Here is an 18,197-nt window from a genome sequence, read left to right as displayed (position 1 = left end):
AAAAGGAAAGTTATTAGTTTGATAATATTTTTTAGCATAATCTTTTAATCTTTGATATTTGATTACATAGACTATGCCACAATAAAAATATTTATAGTCACCACGGGCCATATAAGAAGAATAAATGATGTATGATGACAGTTAGATGTACAGAGAAACTTTGTTTTTCAGTAAATATGGTTAACTAAAAAAGTTCAGTTTATCTTAGGATGTTACCTGGGAATTGAATAATTGTAGGTACAGAGTGCAAGACAGACTTAGGGTCAAAAAATCAAAGTTTGAATCCTGAGTCTGCCATAAAAAACTTTACTTGTATTTATTTTGTTTATTCATTTACTTTTACCTTGGACAAGATACTTGAAGTCTCTTGAACTTTCTCTGTGCAGACAGTAATGAGGATGTGTTTCTGACAGGGCTGTTAGAGTCAACATTAATAATATACGTGAGATTTTCATTTTAGGCTGTAAGATATACTAAAGTAGCAAATGTGATGCTTATGGTTATTTATATTAATAATATCAAATAAAAATAGGTAATTGTCATTGTTTAAGACCAAAGACTCATGATATATCTCATCTCTCAAAGAATTGTCAATAGTCATTGTTCTCTACACATTTCCACGGAGGCTGAACAGGATGTGAAGTCAATATTATAAAGAACACGTGCATGACAGAGTTTGCAGGTTTGAGGATGCACAGAACAATAAAGTGTGGGATACAATAAGTGGGGAACAATGTGGGCAGATGGCACAGAATCAAGAGCCTTATTGATGTAGCATCTGTGTCTTTCTCCAATAAAAGAAGATTCAGTGGAAAGGATTATGTTAAACTTTTGTGTGAGACGTGTTTTAAGCCTTTTTATACACTAATGTAGCAAGAACTTTTTAATATACTTTCTTGATTGGTTGTTGTTTGAATGGTAACATTCTTAGACAAAGTAATCAGATTACATTGTTAGCAGTTTTCAAGACGGGGAGGCAGGGGTGAATTCGCAAGGGCTGGCTCTGTGTAAATGGGCCATCTGTTTCCATGGTTACAGGCTGGCTGAGTAAACTACAAACTTGTAGGTGTTGGTTTGTGCCCTCTTATCTTAAAGAATCTGAAGATTGTTTCCGTAAATATGGTTTCCATCTCTGGGCTAAGTGTGAGTCTGAGAAGAAATTTAGGGAAGAGACAGCTTTTAAGCTATATAAATAGCAGTTCATAAAGATACCTTTCCCTGAAACTTGTACCATGTTTTCAATATTAAAAATGACCATATTTGTAGTTTCCACTATTCTAATTATAAGGAAATGCACTTTATCACATCTTTTTGGAAGGCATCCATTTTTATAATTTTCTTGGCCACAGGTGCTGATGTAGTCTTCAGTAATGCAGAAGGCTGTCTTTTTTAATACAATCTATTACCTTCTCTTCAGGACAATTACAGCAACCAATTTTAGCAGGCACAAAGAGGATTTTAAATTATGATACAAAAGAGATATTTTCAAATCCAAAATAAGGTTTAGGAACTTGCAAGAAATACAAATGAACATATTTAGATCTTATTTGAAAGAATGGAGAGTTTTCATTTCTTATACAAGAAAGTGCATGGCTTTTTTATTTTTTCTTTACAATTTTAACTTATTCTCTTTGCTCTTATTTTTTTCCTATAAAATAATATTTAGAATTTTATTTCTTTTAATTAAAAATAGCAGCCTTACCTCATTTTTCTTAACTTTGAAACCATTGAACTGTGTTTTCTATTTGCTTTGATTCTGTTCAGTGTTATGGTGCAATTTTTCTTTCTTCCACACCCCCAAGCCTCCTGCTGAGTTGAATTGATTGCTGAACTCTCATTGATTTCAAAGGGAATTTCATACTCCCAAAAACCTCCCTGACTGTGTGTATGTGCATATAGCCAAGTGATAAAGTGGTTGAGAATTACTTACAGCATGTGCAAGATGAAGATTGGAATAATAATTTCGTCATTATGATTACTGCTATTTAATATTTATATAGCACCTTACTCTGAGAAGCTCAAGAAACTTTATGAATTTTAAATTATCCAGTGAGCTCTAATCTTAGCTACACCCCTATGTGCTGGGTAAGGCACAAAATTAATAATGGATTTGAGTGCCATATATCGCTAAAGATATCCAAGTCCATTGCTGTTTAGCTCTCTTCTGTTATTGGAAAATGGCATTATATATTTATCTAGAAAGTTGGATTACTATCTCATTATTTTAGTACTGGGGGTCTATTTGTAATTTATTTTGCAATAACTCCAGGTAACAGCTTACTCAAAAGTAAAGAAGAAATATACTGACATATAAGTGCAAAGAAAATTTTTATTTAGATTTAGTATTAGTCATTAACATTCCAAATTAATCTTTAATGGAAAAAGGAAAATTTTATAGCTTTTTATCCCATACAGACTATAGTAATTTTGCACTCGGTGCCTAGACTTACATATATCTGAATAAATTTTCCTGGTTCTTTAAATAAAACTGGATTCAGTATTCTGTCTTTAGGCCTATTTTACACATGGAAGTGAATTTCAGATTATTACAATGAATTATTTGATGCCGCTCTCCTAATCTAAAATTATAACAGAATGTAAACATCATGCATTTCATGAAGCTGAGTTATTAAAAATACTAATTTTCTCAATAATACTTCAAAAAGCTCCCATTTGTTAGACTTTTGAAATATAATTTTAGCTCTACTGGATTTAGATGTGGATTTTAGATATTTTTTCTAACTTGATATACTACTGATTATCCCTAAGACTCTTATCTTTCTCTTCCTCTTCTTCCATTATGTGGTAATAATCCAAGAGCTTGAAAAAATTTGTCTAGAATAGGCTAATTCGTATCTAGGAAGACATTGAAATAATACACATCAAATAAATATCTATTTAGATAAATAAATAGAGTAAGAGTTGTTATATAGCCCTGGACACATTTTTTTAAAATTTCACTAGAATACATAAATTTATAATTGTGGTATAATCAAGTGAAGAATCCAATTTTGCAAGCGATTGGCGAAGAGGAGGGAGTGATGTGGATACGGATAAGTGAGTAGCATTATTATAACTTCATTTAATAATCATACAATTCTAAATATATTCTAAACTATTTTACAAACAAGGAAGTTGAAACTGAAGAAACCTACGTAGTTTGAACGAGGTCATACAGCTGGTGAATGGCTGAAGAAATCTATTCTCAAAAACCTGTGCCTCAAAACCTATGGCCTTCCTTGTCAAGTAGGCCAGAAATGGAATAGATTTTGACACAGAGGAACATATCTAGAGGGCTTCTCAATAACCCCAGTGTGTGAGCACGAAGACAACATATAATTTGTCCACAGGACTACTGTTTTATGGCTTAGAATCTCTTTGGCCTTATCAAATATTTTTCACTTCTATATCCACTCTCAGTAGGTTTTCACTTCTAAACCATGTTACATTTTACGTAAACGAAGTTTGCGAGGATTTTCTGTATGAATAAATAAATACAATTCCAAACACTACGACCACTACTACAGCCTCATGGAGCAGTGGTTTCTGGCGATCAGCTTATCTCACTTACCTGCCTGCCGTGCATGTTTTTTTCAAATCACATGCACAACAGAACTGCAAAGAGCTACATGTCATAGACATTCAAAGCCATGATAAACTATTAACAGTAAGTCTGTTACCAAGCCTCTACTAAAGTCATCCACGTTTAGGTTTCTGTTTATTGGTTTATGTTTTTAAGCCTTGCTGTTAACTTAATTCCTTGAGGAATCCCCCCACAACAAATATGGCTGCCACATGAATTTCTCATGACTGTGGAGCCTAGATATGCATATGGGAGAAATGCTGGAGAAGTCATTCAGTCATTGCGTACACATAGTTCCAGCACTTACATTTCATATACAAGTGAAATATATGTATATTTAATTTTTTAATATTTTATTTATAATTATTGCTTCTATATTCATTAGTAAAATTCATCTATACTTTCCCTTTCCATATCTTTCTTAACTACGGTAATTTAATCCTGAGAGTATAAAGGATGAGGATGAAACAAGAAGCGCTAAGGGACTGTGGGTCTGTGGGTGCAGACAGATACTGTTATCCACTCATCATCCTTACTGGCCACTAGACCACTGTAGTAGACAGGAGATGTACCACCCAGACCCCATTTCAAGAGAGGACTTACTGCCCAGCCATGTGTCAACTCCTTCACGGTCTTCATCAGAAGCAGAAAGCTGACTCAACAAGGTCATGCCCTTTCCAGGGAAATCCACATCTGGTGACTGAGTGAGGCAGGGGTACAAATACCTGACTGTTTCGGCTTGATACAGGACACCTGTGATGGTAGTTCTTGCTCCCAAACTCTCTGCTTGTTAGGCCAAAGCTGTGTTAGGCCAGCATCATAGTTTGACTTCTCCCTTTGTCCAGGCCTGCTTTAGTCTCTCTCCTTTCATAGGTATTGGTCTCTAATAAATGCATTGTCCCTCAAGCCCTATCTCAGCATCTGCCTCAGAAAAACCCAACCTATGACAGCTACCCTGATATCACCCTGTCATCCCTGTCTGTGGCTCACAGCGTTAGTGCATGGAGCAATGTGCAGTCCTGTGCAATGTGGAGGAGGGAAAGAACATGATTAGAAGCTCTCCTTTGGTCTTTCCATTCTGGATTGCCATTTTCCTCCAACAAAGGGACATAAATATAAAATTTCTTAAAAGTTGACTGTTAGTTTCTCACATCCAACAATTTCCTTGTTGATTCTGTCAGTTCACCAGAGTTGGGTTTAGGAGAGAGAGCCAACTGTCTGCGTTAGTTCCCCATCTTGCCAAGAAACTGTTTGTGGGATATTAAAAAATGATCAAGTGCTGCGTATATTTCAATGGTTGTTAGACAGCAGTAGGCTTTCATATGTTTTGTATTCAATTGTAAAAATACTGAGTACTTTTCAGGTCATGGTATTGAGATTGATTTTTTTTTTAATTTTAGCTTGTAAGATTTGAACTGAATGAAATTTCTACACTATTTATCACCACCAGAACAATAGTCTTAATGGTTATTTGTTTAAAGAGGCAGGTGTAGTAGAGAATCTGTTTTCTAGCAGTTTAAATTTAACTGGATAATTTGAACTAAACTGATTTGAGGTTGACATTTTGTGTCTCCTTGTCATTCTTATCAATGAAATTTTACCATAATAGCTGAATGTGACATCAGATTTATAATTGTAAGGCTGCAGAATAGGTACTTCATAAAATTGAAGATATACTCTTGAAGACTATACTCTTTAGTAAAGCTCTAAGTGTGTCACTAACCTCAGTCTACCACTCTGGATTTTCAGTGTCAAATGTGCAATTACTTGATAAAGGTGCTATGAAGGAAACTAAGCCCTGGTGAAACTTTCTTAGCACTCCCCACGGGGTAGCAGTGAGGGAACCATAAAAGCCTTGCCCTGCAGAAGTTTTGTGAGTAAATATCGTAGAGCCAACTCCTGGGAAGGAGGCTGAGATATAATGCCAGGTGTTCCATTTAAATGAGATGGGCATGCCAGTTAACTACTATTAGGAGTCATTTGAATGCTCTGAACTAAGTCTCTGCCTTGCTGGTTATTCCAATTAAAAAGGCATGCCATGTAGCAGGGTAATTAATAAGTGGAACTCTCTCAATTGGGGCACTCAATTTCTTAGTCCATTCTGCTCAGCAAATTGTAGCATAGGAGCTTATTTTCTTCTTCCCTCGTTATCCCAGTTTCCCCAGTACGGATTCTTGGACCTCAATAATTACTTGTTTGGAAGTGATTTCTTTATTCTCATGGTGCCAATTTCAATTTGCCCACTGAGGATATGTAGTTGAATATTTCTAAACAGGGACCCATTCTCAAAGCACTTCAGTACCACTTGATAAACCAATATCTGGGAACTTATTTCACATTTCACACACACACACCGATATAGAAAATGTCAACTATGGTTATGTCTGGGTGATAGGATTATAGATAATTTTCATTTTCGTTTTGTGAATTTTTGTATTTGTATTCATTGCAATGAATATGTAGCACTTTTCTAATACGAAAAAAATAATAAATATGATTTAAAAAATGCATCTGTAATTGGCACATTTAAACGCAAGCAATGAAAATGAAGATTTTAGAATCAGGAACTGATAGTATAATTACTTAAAAGAAATAGCACAGAACGAAAAGCAGAATAACTAGATTTCCTTCCTCCATAAAATGTTTAGCTATCATTAGTACTGACTTTTTGTTTTCTTTCCCATTTCCCTCAGCAGAAGTACCTGTTATCCATCTGTTTCTCTTACAATAAACAAAGATAATAGACACAGAAAATCTTACAGTTAAAAGAAACCTTAAAATTCAGCAATTCTCACAGCTTTATTTTACAGATGATGGTGTTTGAGCTCCAAGAGTTTATGTTGTGACAGGGTTATCTCCTGATTTGTAGGCAGGTTCGCTTGACTCTAGTTCGTTTTATTGCTTAATTTTGGGAAATCTGGAACTCTGGATACAGCAGGACTATTTTTGTAATATGACATTACTGCTTTGATTACTGTGTTAATGTGACCTCTCAATTCATTTGTTGGTTATGAAACTCTAGTTCTATTACTATCTGCCCCAGAGGTTCCATGCTGACCCAGGTAAAAAACTTGAAAATACTTCTGTAACTCAGGGTTAAAATTAGATGACTTTTTCCTCTCATTCATACCTATGACAAAGAGTCTGTCCACTTTATTTTATCATCTTTAGTGAAATTATCTTTTTTTTCCCCTGGCAGCTCAATAAGAAAAATGATGTGATGTTGAAGTATGAAATATGAGTCTGAAGATTTGGAAGTAATAGAGGACTGAGTGAGAAGAATTGCTTGTCGTTTATCCTGGGCTCTGTGCAGCTGCGAAGACCCAGTCCAACAGAGGCAGCTGTTTAGGCCTGCTCCACCTGATAATTTTTCCAGCAGCATTTCCCTTAAAAAGTGTCATCAACTGTTATGATCATCTATCTTATGTAAAAATAGAGTGCTATTTAATTTGAGCAAAGTTCTTCTTCATAACTGTCTTCTCACAATAGCAAAATGAAGTAAGGGAAGTTCTTGTAACTCTAGTCTTGGCTGCAGCTTTTACTGGCTGCAGTTCGTTGTTTCACCATAGCTTGGCGGTACCCGCCAGTGTAGACACAGGTTTTGCCAACCTCATTTGTATTAATCCATCAGAATTCACAGAGTGTTAAAAGGCAGGATAGCTTTGTGAGTTTTTTGTTTATTTGGCTTTTTGCCTCAAGTGGCAGAAGATACGTCCTGAGTTGATCCATTAGAAAGCAGAAAAGGAAACAAGTCACTATGTAACATCTTCAAGCCAATGGTTCCCCAATTCTCTTTTTTCCCAGGCTCTCTGAGCTGCCGTGTAAGGCAATGGCCAGCAACCTCTTTAATTCCAAGCTTGTAGAGGTGAGAGAGATGATAGTGCTCAGAGAATTGATTTGTAAATGTGTGTTTATTTTCAGTGAAGTTGATTATGCCAAATGTTGAGGCTCTTGACACCTAATAACAATCTTCTCTGCGGAGATCTTGATCCAATTGAGAAAGAAGATCAAAAGGTTAGCTCATGGAGGCCAAAATATCACCTTTATTTTTATAAAAGTTTATATTTATGGGCAACACTGAACCTGAGAAGTCGTAGCCTTAGCCACACAACAGGGCTGGACTGGGCAGGCTTCTCTGTGGCCACTCTGGGAGGCTCCTTTAAAATTGGTGGCATGGAGGAACAGATTGGGACATGTGTTTCCTGAAATAGCTCAACTCCAAGAAGGCCAGAAGCAGTCTCTGTTCTACTCACATACAACTCTCCTTTCAAACTCATAATTAGGTGAAAAGTGAGGGAGGGAATTGAGACAGGCCAGTGTTGCTATAGACAGTGAACTTCTTCCCCTGGAGAGAAATATTAGAAATAGGGCATTTCCCACATCACCACACACGTTGAAATGATCCAAAAATAGGATATGCTATTTTCAAAGCAACACTTTACCATTTATCTAACAATATTTATATTATGCTATGTAATATATAACTAGTACTTACCCTCCCTTGTTTATTTTCTAAAATAAAAGCATGATTGAAGACATTTAGGGAGAGAAAACCACCTTCTTTCCCTTGACTGACTGCCAAGTAGAGCAGTTGGTGCCAGTTAGCAACAATATCTTATATGTCATTGTTCCATGCTATAAAGAATTAGGGGACATTCTGATCATATCCAGAGCTGCAGCAGACACCGGAAGCTGATTTATTTTTCTTCTTGGGAACTGCAGATGGTCAAGTCCCCCTTTCATTGCCTTTGGGATCAATCCTTTTCCGGAGCTGATGGAACTAACTAGCCTGCTCTTCTTGGTACACCTGTCCCCGCTGACTGAAAAGACTGCAACATTCTTTTTAGGGTCTTATGGCAGATGTTTTTTTGTACTACCTGTGCAAGGTTAAATTCTTGGGGAAAAGAAGACCTGGATAGTACTTTCGATTATAATGAATATGCTTATTTATATGAAAAGGTAAACTTTTCCTATTAACTTTTTCCTCATATAAGGTTTTTTCTTACTGTTGGGTCATAATAAATTGCAATTTTTGTAGATCAAACATAGTCCAATATTGGCAATTTCATATGGTTCTACGTAATGGAACTATTAGTAATGGTATGTTATCTGGAATAGTGTATATAACGGAATAGTAACGGTACTATTATCTGAATCAATTCAAAGTTCCTGATATGCTATGTGCATGCTCTAAAGCACCTTAAATGTTAGTGTGTGTGTATACACCCACAGTAATTACATATATATGTGTAACATTTAAGATATATACATTATATAGGTTACATATATGTGTGTACATGTAGCATTTAAAGTTTTTTAGGGCATGTAGACAGCATATCCTGAGTATATAGAACAAGTGTTTCTTATAACTTAAAATGAAGCATATAACTTAAGGGTTAGTTGCAATGTGGAATCTGAAACCATATCAATGAAATTCATACTTACAATGATGAGAGAATGAGAATTTAAAGGGCAAATAATGCCTTAGCATTATTATGAAAATAGTCTTAAATTTCAGTCCTCTTGAAAAACTCTGGTGGTCCCCCAGAAGTCCTTGTACTACACTTGGAGAACCCTGACTTAATAAAATATGCTAATGCAGTAGAGCATTATAGGTGTGTGTGTGTGTGTGTGTGTGTGTGTGTGTGTGTGTGTTGGGTCAGTATTCTATATAGGGTGGTACTTCTCTGAGGAAGTGAACTTTGAACCAATGGCTAGTGATGAAGAGGAGCCAACCACAGGGCCACCTGGGAGAAGAACCTTCTCTGCAAAAAGAGCAGCCCGTGCAGGTGCTCTGAGTAGAGAGGAACAGAAGAGTCTGCATTATTCACTTATCCAGACAATTAGATAATCTATTTGTAGAAAGACACATTTGTAAATTTCAGTCGCTCAAAATGACTTCAGTTTTGATTTAATAAAAGGTTTGACAGAACAAGGAATGCGGCTCTCTTTTAGAAAGATTCACTGATTTTATCATATTGCTACTTTACTGATAGCCCTTCTGTTCCTGCTTGTGGAATCTAAAGGATGTGAATGTCCCATGCTTCTGTTTCTACTAATTTTGGGGATTTAAATTGCAAAGTATATTCATAGCTATTTTTTCCAACTTAATAAAATAAAATAGTTAATAAAGATATATAGTAATTAGGCAACTAAAATATATGCTATGTTTTTTACTTGTAAATATGGGAAAAACATAATTTGTTAGAATTAACCATATGTGAAAGATTTAAGTCTGTCTGTTTATTTCAAATAAGTCTCTGATACAATTATGGATAGTTATTTCTCTGAAGAAATTCTCAAGTAGAACTTGCATTTATCATTCAAACAAGAAGCTAAAGAAATGTGACTTTTCTGTATAATTTTATAGAGCAGAATTTACAAATACTTTTATCCCAGAACATGACTGAGAAAATATTCCCGGAAGCATAACATATTTTGTGTTCATGATCTGCTCCCATATGCTTGTTATTCTATATCTATCTTTAGAATCTTTCTATAAGGATGTTTGTTGGTGATTCCATTTAAAAAAATCTACAAAAAAGGGGGATTTAGGCATACTCTTGATACCAGAATTTGTAAAATTTTAATTCACAATAACAAATGAAAATATCCTCAACTTCTCTTTTCAATCTACCTCAGTGCGTGGCAGCCTATCCTATCAGGGAAAGGTCCTGAGTTGTCATATACCTAAACCTTATCATTCATTGCTACCATCTCATTTAAGCGCAGCTTTCTCTCCTTGGTAGATATGAAAGACAGATAGTCTACACTGCATCTACCCAAGGGAACTTCTCAGGAACTTGTTGTCTAAGGCAGTAAGAATTTGATTAACTGCCTTCCCTGAAAAGTTGCCAGAGTTACCTCCTCTGCCAAGCTATCTGTGACAATCGGGAGGTTGGATAGGAGGACTGGGTAGGATGTGTGAACCCTAGCAAAGTGTGAAAATAGCACCTCTGGTGGCCTATATTTCTAATATGATTCTTTCTGGTTTTTCTACTTATGATTCATTTCTAAGTGTTTTATGAATCATTTCAAAATCCTGGTAAGTGAGGTCCGACTCAAATACTCCCTCCCTCAGGAAGGGTTCCCGAATCCTCGCCTATGATTCTCTAACACTGTTTGTAGCAACCAGATAAAGTTCTACTGAAAGACGCTTTTTTTCAGAGCGTTACCACAACACCTTTATTGCCACGCCAATCACGCTGTGCTTTGTGTTAGAGTTATTTGTGGGCTGTAAGCTGCTGAGCTGTGGTGGAGGGGATGGTGGAAAACGTGTGTGTCTTGGATTTAGACAGTTCTAGATTGGAATCCAGTTTGATATCAGGAATCTTTCGTCATCTCTTTAATCTTTACTTTCTTCGTTCGTAAAATAGGGTAAATACGTATTTTGTGGATTGTTTGGTAATTATATGGGATTTTGTCTGTAAAGCATATAGAGCATATTGAATACTCTATAAATGTTTAGTCCATTTACCTTTCTCTCCTTGCCTGGGGGTCTGGATTACGTTTTACTCATCATTTAATCTCATAAAATGTGTTGCCTAACCTATTATTTTGGGTTTCTAGCAAAAGCCAATTTAAATTCTGCTACCTCTTCTTAAGTCTTGCAAGCATTATTTGCACTATTATCAATGCTCTAATCTGAGAAACATTTGGTTCAAAATACTGCAGAGCTGAAGAATGAGTACGTTACCTAGGGAAAAGACGGAGGGATAGGTAAGATCCTGGAGGAGAGTTCTCTAGTCTTGAAGGAAAGAAAAATTATGCCACGTCTGAGAGACTTAAGCAAGTAGAGTAAGTGTGACTAGAGTAGTTAGAGAAGGAGGAAGCAGGAAATTAGACAAAACTCGAGTATAGATGGTCTTTCCACACATATTAAGGATTTAATACTTGGTCCTCAGGGACACGAGAAGATATTGGAGTGTGTTTTAAACATCAGGGTATTATAATCAGATTTATATTTTTAAAATAATCTTTTGTCATAAAGTGGAGAAAACGTGAGTGGTAAGTAAGGGTGACAATAAAGAGATCAAATGAGGATGCCAAGAAGATATTGTAAGTATATACATACATATATGAATACATACATGTACATAAATATAAGCATAAAGTATCTTAACTTCAATTTCTTCTCTCTGAATACAGCTATAATAAGAGATTATTTATCTTTATATTCTGGTTTTCCATAATAATTAGTATATGTATGATAATGAAATATTACAATCTTATATAAAAGATTACTTTGTCCAATTTTATTTTACATTTTCATTAATACATATACTAATCTGGTATTGTTTTTGACAATTACATAGAGTCTTTTTATTTAGATGTGCAATATTTTATTTAACTCTTTCCATGTCCTTTTTTTTTGAGGATTTCTGCTCATTTCAAAAGTTTCCTCTCGCCTCCTTTTAAGTATTTCAAGGGCTCTTTCTTTTCTCTTGTTTTCCCATATTCTTTCTCAAGCTGCATTTATTTCCCTGGGCTCAGTTTGAATAAGGCTATATTTGCTTATATTGTGAACTTTAATTTTGGTTTGATTTGTTTTTTGGGGACAGATTCTGCTCTCTGCCCAATGAGACAGTAGTCAAATACTCTTCTCAGATGCACTTTATTGCAGGTTAATGTATACTCATTCCATCCAATCTTACACAGTAAATAAAAACCTATAATTACAGCAAACGCTGCTACAGGTATTATCTGTCTCACTAAGCACCTGAATAAGCTTCCTGTTTGGAGAATACGTAGGTGGTTCCCTAACAGGACTAGCCACCAGCACATTAGTTTTACTAACATATATTCCTAACTGGTGTTTACTAGCTCTGGATGGGACCCGGACATATGTATTTTTAACAGTCTTTGCAGATAATACCGATATAAACCAGTAGATTTATTTACCATGTATTAGGCATTGTCTAAGCGCTTCAGACACTTTACGTCATTAAATCCTCACAACCCTATAAGTACTGCTATTACTACAATTCCTTTCTATTTTACAGGAGGGCAAGCGGATACTACTTTCTCCCAGCTGTAAGTGGTGGATCTGGGCTCCACACCTAGGCAGGCTGGTTCTGGAAAGTAGGCTTTTAACCACTGTGTGGTCTGCCTCCTAGAATATACCACTCAATATGTGTTAGCTTACTGAGAGTTTTTTTCAATATCTGGGCAAGTGTTTTCTGGATTTGATGATTTTACATAGAAAATGTTGATGGTGAAAATTACTAGGGAAAGCAGAAGGATGGCTTGACTTGGTGGAATAAATGTCAAAGAAATTGTGTTTGTCATAACCACAAACAGCTTTTGAGGGATTTAGAAAGCGAGCTGCTCTGTTTTCTCGTGGGTTCATACATCTTTAAATTAGCGACTATATGGTGAGAATGTGCAAGGCGCCTTCCCATCTTTTTCAAGCAGTTTCTGTTTCACAATGTCAAGTCCACTGCTACGGAACGAACTGTGTCCCTTCAAAGTTTGTGTGTTGAAGTCCTAACCCTCAGTGTGATTGTGTCTGAAGGTGGAGGCCTTTGGGAGACGATTAGGTTTGGATGAGACTGTGAGGGCGAGAGCCTCGTGATGGGATTAGTGCCGTAATAAGAAGAGACACCAGAGCGCTGGCTCTCTCTCTGTCTCCGCTGTGTGAGCGCACAATTAGAAGGTGGTCATCTAGAAGCCAGGAAGAGAGCCTTCATCAGATGCTGGCACTGATCTTGTGCTTCCCAGCCTCTAGAGCTGTGGAAACATCCATTTCTGTTGTTTATGCTACCCAGTCCCGCTTAAAACTGACTTCCAATATTGTTACCACTTTCTTGTGTGGATTTTTATGGTTACTTTTCCGAGTAGATAAATCTAGCTAAACTTCCACCAGCATGCTCTCTTCAGACGTCAGATTTTTTGGAGGAAAAAAGAAGCACTTTGAAATTAATGTTATGTTCCACACTTGATTTTTTTTTCTATTTTTCACGGTTTTGATAATTAATATAATGACCATCTACTTAAAAAAATTGTAACATGGACTTGAGATAACTGATTTTTCATTCTGGGGGAGTGGGGCTGGAAGAACCATCTCATGTTTGAATTACTTGTGTAACATCCCTAGAAATGAAGGTAATACAATATTATTTTTAGAAAGATTACTAACCAGTGTAGATAGGAAAACATTTTCATAAATAAATTCAGATTATTTGGGGATATTTGGCTGAATACTTTGAATAATTTCAGCAATTAGCAGCTTAATTTTACTTTTGTAGATCCAGATTGGAAGATAGGAAGCCTGTCATTTCATCTTGGCTGTCTCCCCCAGCTCTGTGGAATCAGAGCCGTTCACAACCAGGTGAAGCCGAAATGTGGAGCCTTGATTTCTATCACTTTCTCGATACATCAGTCATATAGAGCTTGGAGAAATGTCAACAAATTTTAGATTCTTAAAGAAGTAAGAGCATATGACATTTCTTATTTAATGGAGTAATGGAGATAAACAGTAAACATATACCTTGCTCCTGAAGAAAGGCAAGATGGCGGGTTAGAAGATATCATCAGGAAATCGGTTTTGAGAGAACATCTGAGAGATCCATCTATGGTAGGAGTGGAAACCCTCAGACCCCTCTACAGGCTAAGAGCTTATGCTGTTTCTTCTGCTTAAAACATGGGGAGATAGTAGCTTGACCAGAGATGTGTACCCCGGAGACTAATAGTACACCCTCTATTTTTAGAAGAAAATTATTTTATAATTTATTTAAATATTTTATAGAGCATAATGAATAGCCCAATCTTTTCAAGGATGCACATTCATATGATTTTGTCTCTTTTTTTTTGACCTCCATACATATTCATACAATTCTTCATTTCCATCTGTTTTCTTTTCTTTGAAATCTGGAGAATTATTCTAGAATTTTGCTGACATTATTGATTAAATGTAATGCAATGTCATTCTTTTTCTTTATTGATTCTAATGCAAATTAAATTTTTTTCATGTAAGTGTTTCTCAAATGTTACATGAGATGTCTTTTAAAAAATTTATTTATTGTTTATCTGAAATTTAAATATAACTGTACATCCTGTATCTTTATTTATTAAATCTGGCAACCCAAAGGAGTTGGGTTTTGAGGGTTTGTTAAATCTTTCCAAAAGTTATAAAATAAAAGTGTCAATAATTTTGAGTCAATATATATACATAAGAAAAAATACAGCTGAGAAAAGGGAAGCAATAAAAAGAAAATAATGGGTCAAATGGGATGTGGATCTTTCCATATCATTGTAAGTCCATTTATTTTGACATCATATTAATCAATTTTAAGATGTAATGTGGAGAAAGCTCTAAACTAAGTGGTGAAGAGTTCTCTGTGATTAGCACAACTGGCTATAAAATTTACAAGGCCTAGTGCAAAATGAAATGCTAGGCTCTTTGTTGGAATATTTTTAAGAATTTAAAGTCAGAGACAATAGAGTACTTACCCATCATGTAGCCCTTCTGAGTGTGGGTCTCTGTGCATACCCAGGAGTCTGCACTGGTGGTTAGACAGATCTGGTACATATGCGATAAACGTTACTGTAGTATTATTACAATTGCCACTTTACAAATGAAAAATGTGAGGTTTGGGGAGGTTAAGTAAGTAGCCTACATAGAAAGAAGCTGATTCAGATTTGAATCTAGGTCATCTGAGAGCAGAGTGGTCCTAACCGTGAACAATAGTAAATTCTGTTGAATCCTAGAAAAAATAAAACCAAAGGAAAAAGTTAGTAGAGCCTTACTTGGGGAGATGAATGTTTAGATGGGATTCCAATGCCTGTGGGGATTAAGCAGATCAAGTAAATGTGGAAAACAGGTTAGGAATAGCAGGCTTGGTGGGAATCGTGGCAAACTGGAGCTAAAGTACAACGTGCAAATCCATTCAAGTCCAAAATGATAAAGGAAGTTTGTGAGCTAAATTTGACCATGGAGGGGAGGCGTTTTGTGGTCCTGTGACCATTGGTTTAGATATTGTGAATAATTATATTCAATATCTTTCTCCCCCCCCCCGACATTTCCTACGTAATAGTCTTTGAAATAAATATAAATGGGGTTAGGGAGCCTTCTAAAGGGTGACAATAGTGGTCATATTAAAAAAGAAAAAAAAAAGCTTTCCTTCTATTTGATGAGAAGGGATTTATAGCATCTGCTCCAGTGACAGAGTATGAAGCATCCTGGTTTGGTGTGCACTGTGTGTACAAAGGCTTTCTCCTTTTGATGACTGGGGATTTTATCAATTGATTTTCATAAGGGATAGCTGACTAGGTGCCCAAAATGCCCACATACTTTTCTTCCACTTCAAACATGAAACCTTTCTGGCACCCAGAGCTAGGATCTGAAAATGCTAAGCATTCAGCAAAATGGATTAGTCTTCAGAAGGGAGCTTCAGCCTGTCAGTGCCAGAGGGGTTAATGGAAAACAGTGTGTCATATTTGTCATTTCCCCTATATTATGTTGCCCAGAACACCCGCTTAATGAACTAGACATAAATTATCACACTATATGCACGTTATTTAATAACAAAAGCCTTGTGGAAGCATTCCTTGCTGTTGAAATAATAAACTCAGAAAAATGATTTTGACGACGCTTTCTCAAACGCCACGCACAAAAAAATGTAACAAATCGATTGATGACTCCACTGGATTTTTCTTTTCTCAGAGGGTAATAAAAATCATTTTATGAGTTTAAATGGTTTATTTCAACTGGAATTTCAGTACCGCTTTGTCAGGGTCATAGGCGCTTTCAATTTAGTGAACTCCTAAGCCTGTAAATGATCCTTTAAAGATCTTCTTCCCTCTCATGTTTTTTTCACTTGTAATAATTCCTTAATTCCTATTTCTCAACTTTCCCCTTTGAAATATAAATATATACTGAGATGAGGTACATATGAGGTAAATGTTACTGTATACATTATTTAAATCTCAAAGGGTAAATTCTTTAAATATTTAATGTATATATTTAATTTAATGATGCTCAAATAACATTAGCTAAAAATAAGTTTTGTTAATTAGGAATATATTGATAAGAAATATTTGTATTAAGTCCACATGTAATGCTGACACGTGATGCTTTTTTCTTTTGTTTTAGTATTTTATTAGGATTTTAGAAAATAGATAAAGTGAAATGAAATCACCTAACTGAATAGTATCTCTTTTTAAAAACACTTTACTTATATAAGAAATGAATTGAAATCCACTATATAAATTAATATTTCTCTTTTTCAAATCCAAAACATTTCTTCAAAGCATTGTTTATCTTTACTCCATTCACATTGCTCTACTTCTCCTGATTCCTGCTGTCTTTTTTCCCTTCTCTGCTCTGTGGCGAAACAATTCTTCATTATGCAGACTGGATGATTTGGGGCATTAAAATCAAGGGAGAAGGGCTTCTCAAACATTTTGTGCAAATATTTTCTTTTACTGAGAATTCATAACTAATAATCTTCACATTAAATATCAAAAAGAGATATCAAAAATGTTTTTAAAAAACCCACAAAGTGGGGCTGGCCCACTGGCATAGTGGTTAGGTTCTCATGCTCTGCTTCAGAGGCCCAGGGTTTCCAGGTTCAGATCCTGGGCGCGGACCTACGCCTCACTTATCAAGCCATGCTGTGGCAGGCATCCCATATATAAAGTAGAGGAAGATGGGCATGGAAGTTAGCCCAGGCCTGGTCTTGCTCAGCAAAAAGAGGAGGATTGCTGACAGCTGTTAGCTCAGGGCTGGTCTTCCTCACCAAAAAAAAAAAAAAAAAAAGAACACCTAAAAGTAATGAAAAGTGATAATAGCTCTTCCTTTTGTTTTGTATGGTGTTGCTTCTAGAACTTTCCCTACTTCAGAATAAATTTTATCTTAGGTGCCTCAGTCCCAGTGGTACCCAGATTCCATAGGCTGGCATTAAAATGTAAGATCCTCCTTCATTGACGATTTATCACATAATCATCCAATTTATATTTTTAAACAGGTGGAATTATAATTTCAATGAATTAGCAACAATTTTTACTTAGAAAAACTCACTTAATTGCCTTCTAAAATTGAAGGTTATTGGTAGCAATGTGCTACTCAGTATTTTTAGATCCAGGAAGTAAGGGTTCAAGGAGAAAGTAACAGCTATGCCAGGGAACTGGATATTGTTGTTCTCAAGTTAGAGGTGAAGGAGCTGAGATTACATTATTTCACCACTGTCACAGAGAGAAGCAGGTGGTGGGGGCACTCTTCAGTGGCACCTTCAAAATTTCTAGGAGGGGCTTGGGCTGGGACTAGAGCTTTTTTTTTTTTTTTGCAGGGAAAGATTTGCCCTGAGCTAACATCTGTTGCCAATCTTCCTCTTTTTTTTTTCTTTCCTCCTCAAAGCCCCAGTGCATGGTGACATATCCTAGTTGTAAATGCTTCTGGTGCTTCTGTGTGAGCTGCCAACACAGCATGGCAACTGATGGATGGGCGGTGTGGTTCTGCCACTGGGAAGCAAACCCAGGCCTCCAAAGTGGTGAGAGTGCCGAACTTTAACCACTAGACTATCAGGGCTAGTAGAGCTGCTTTTTGACACTAACTGGGAATAGAAAATACTCTTTGAATTTGGTTGTGTAATAATTTAATGTGATTTAAAGATGT

Source organism: Diceros bicornis, chromosome 37, assembly GCF_020826845.1.
Source record: "Diceros bicornis minor isolate mBicDic1 chromosome 37, mDicBic1.mat.cur, whole genome shotgun sequence".
NCBI classification, from domain to species: Eukaryota; Metazoa; Chordata; class Mammalia; order Perissodactyla; family Rhinocerotidae; genus Diceros; species Diceros bicornis.
The sequence above is the reverse complement of the archived record's forward strand: the minus strand, read 5'-3'. Positions refer to the sequence as shown.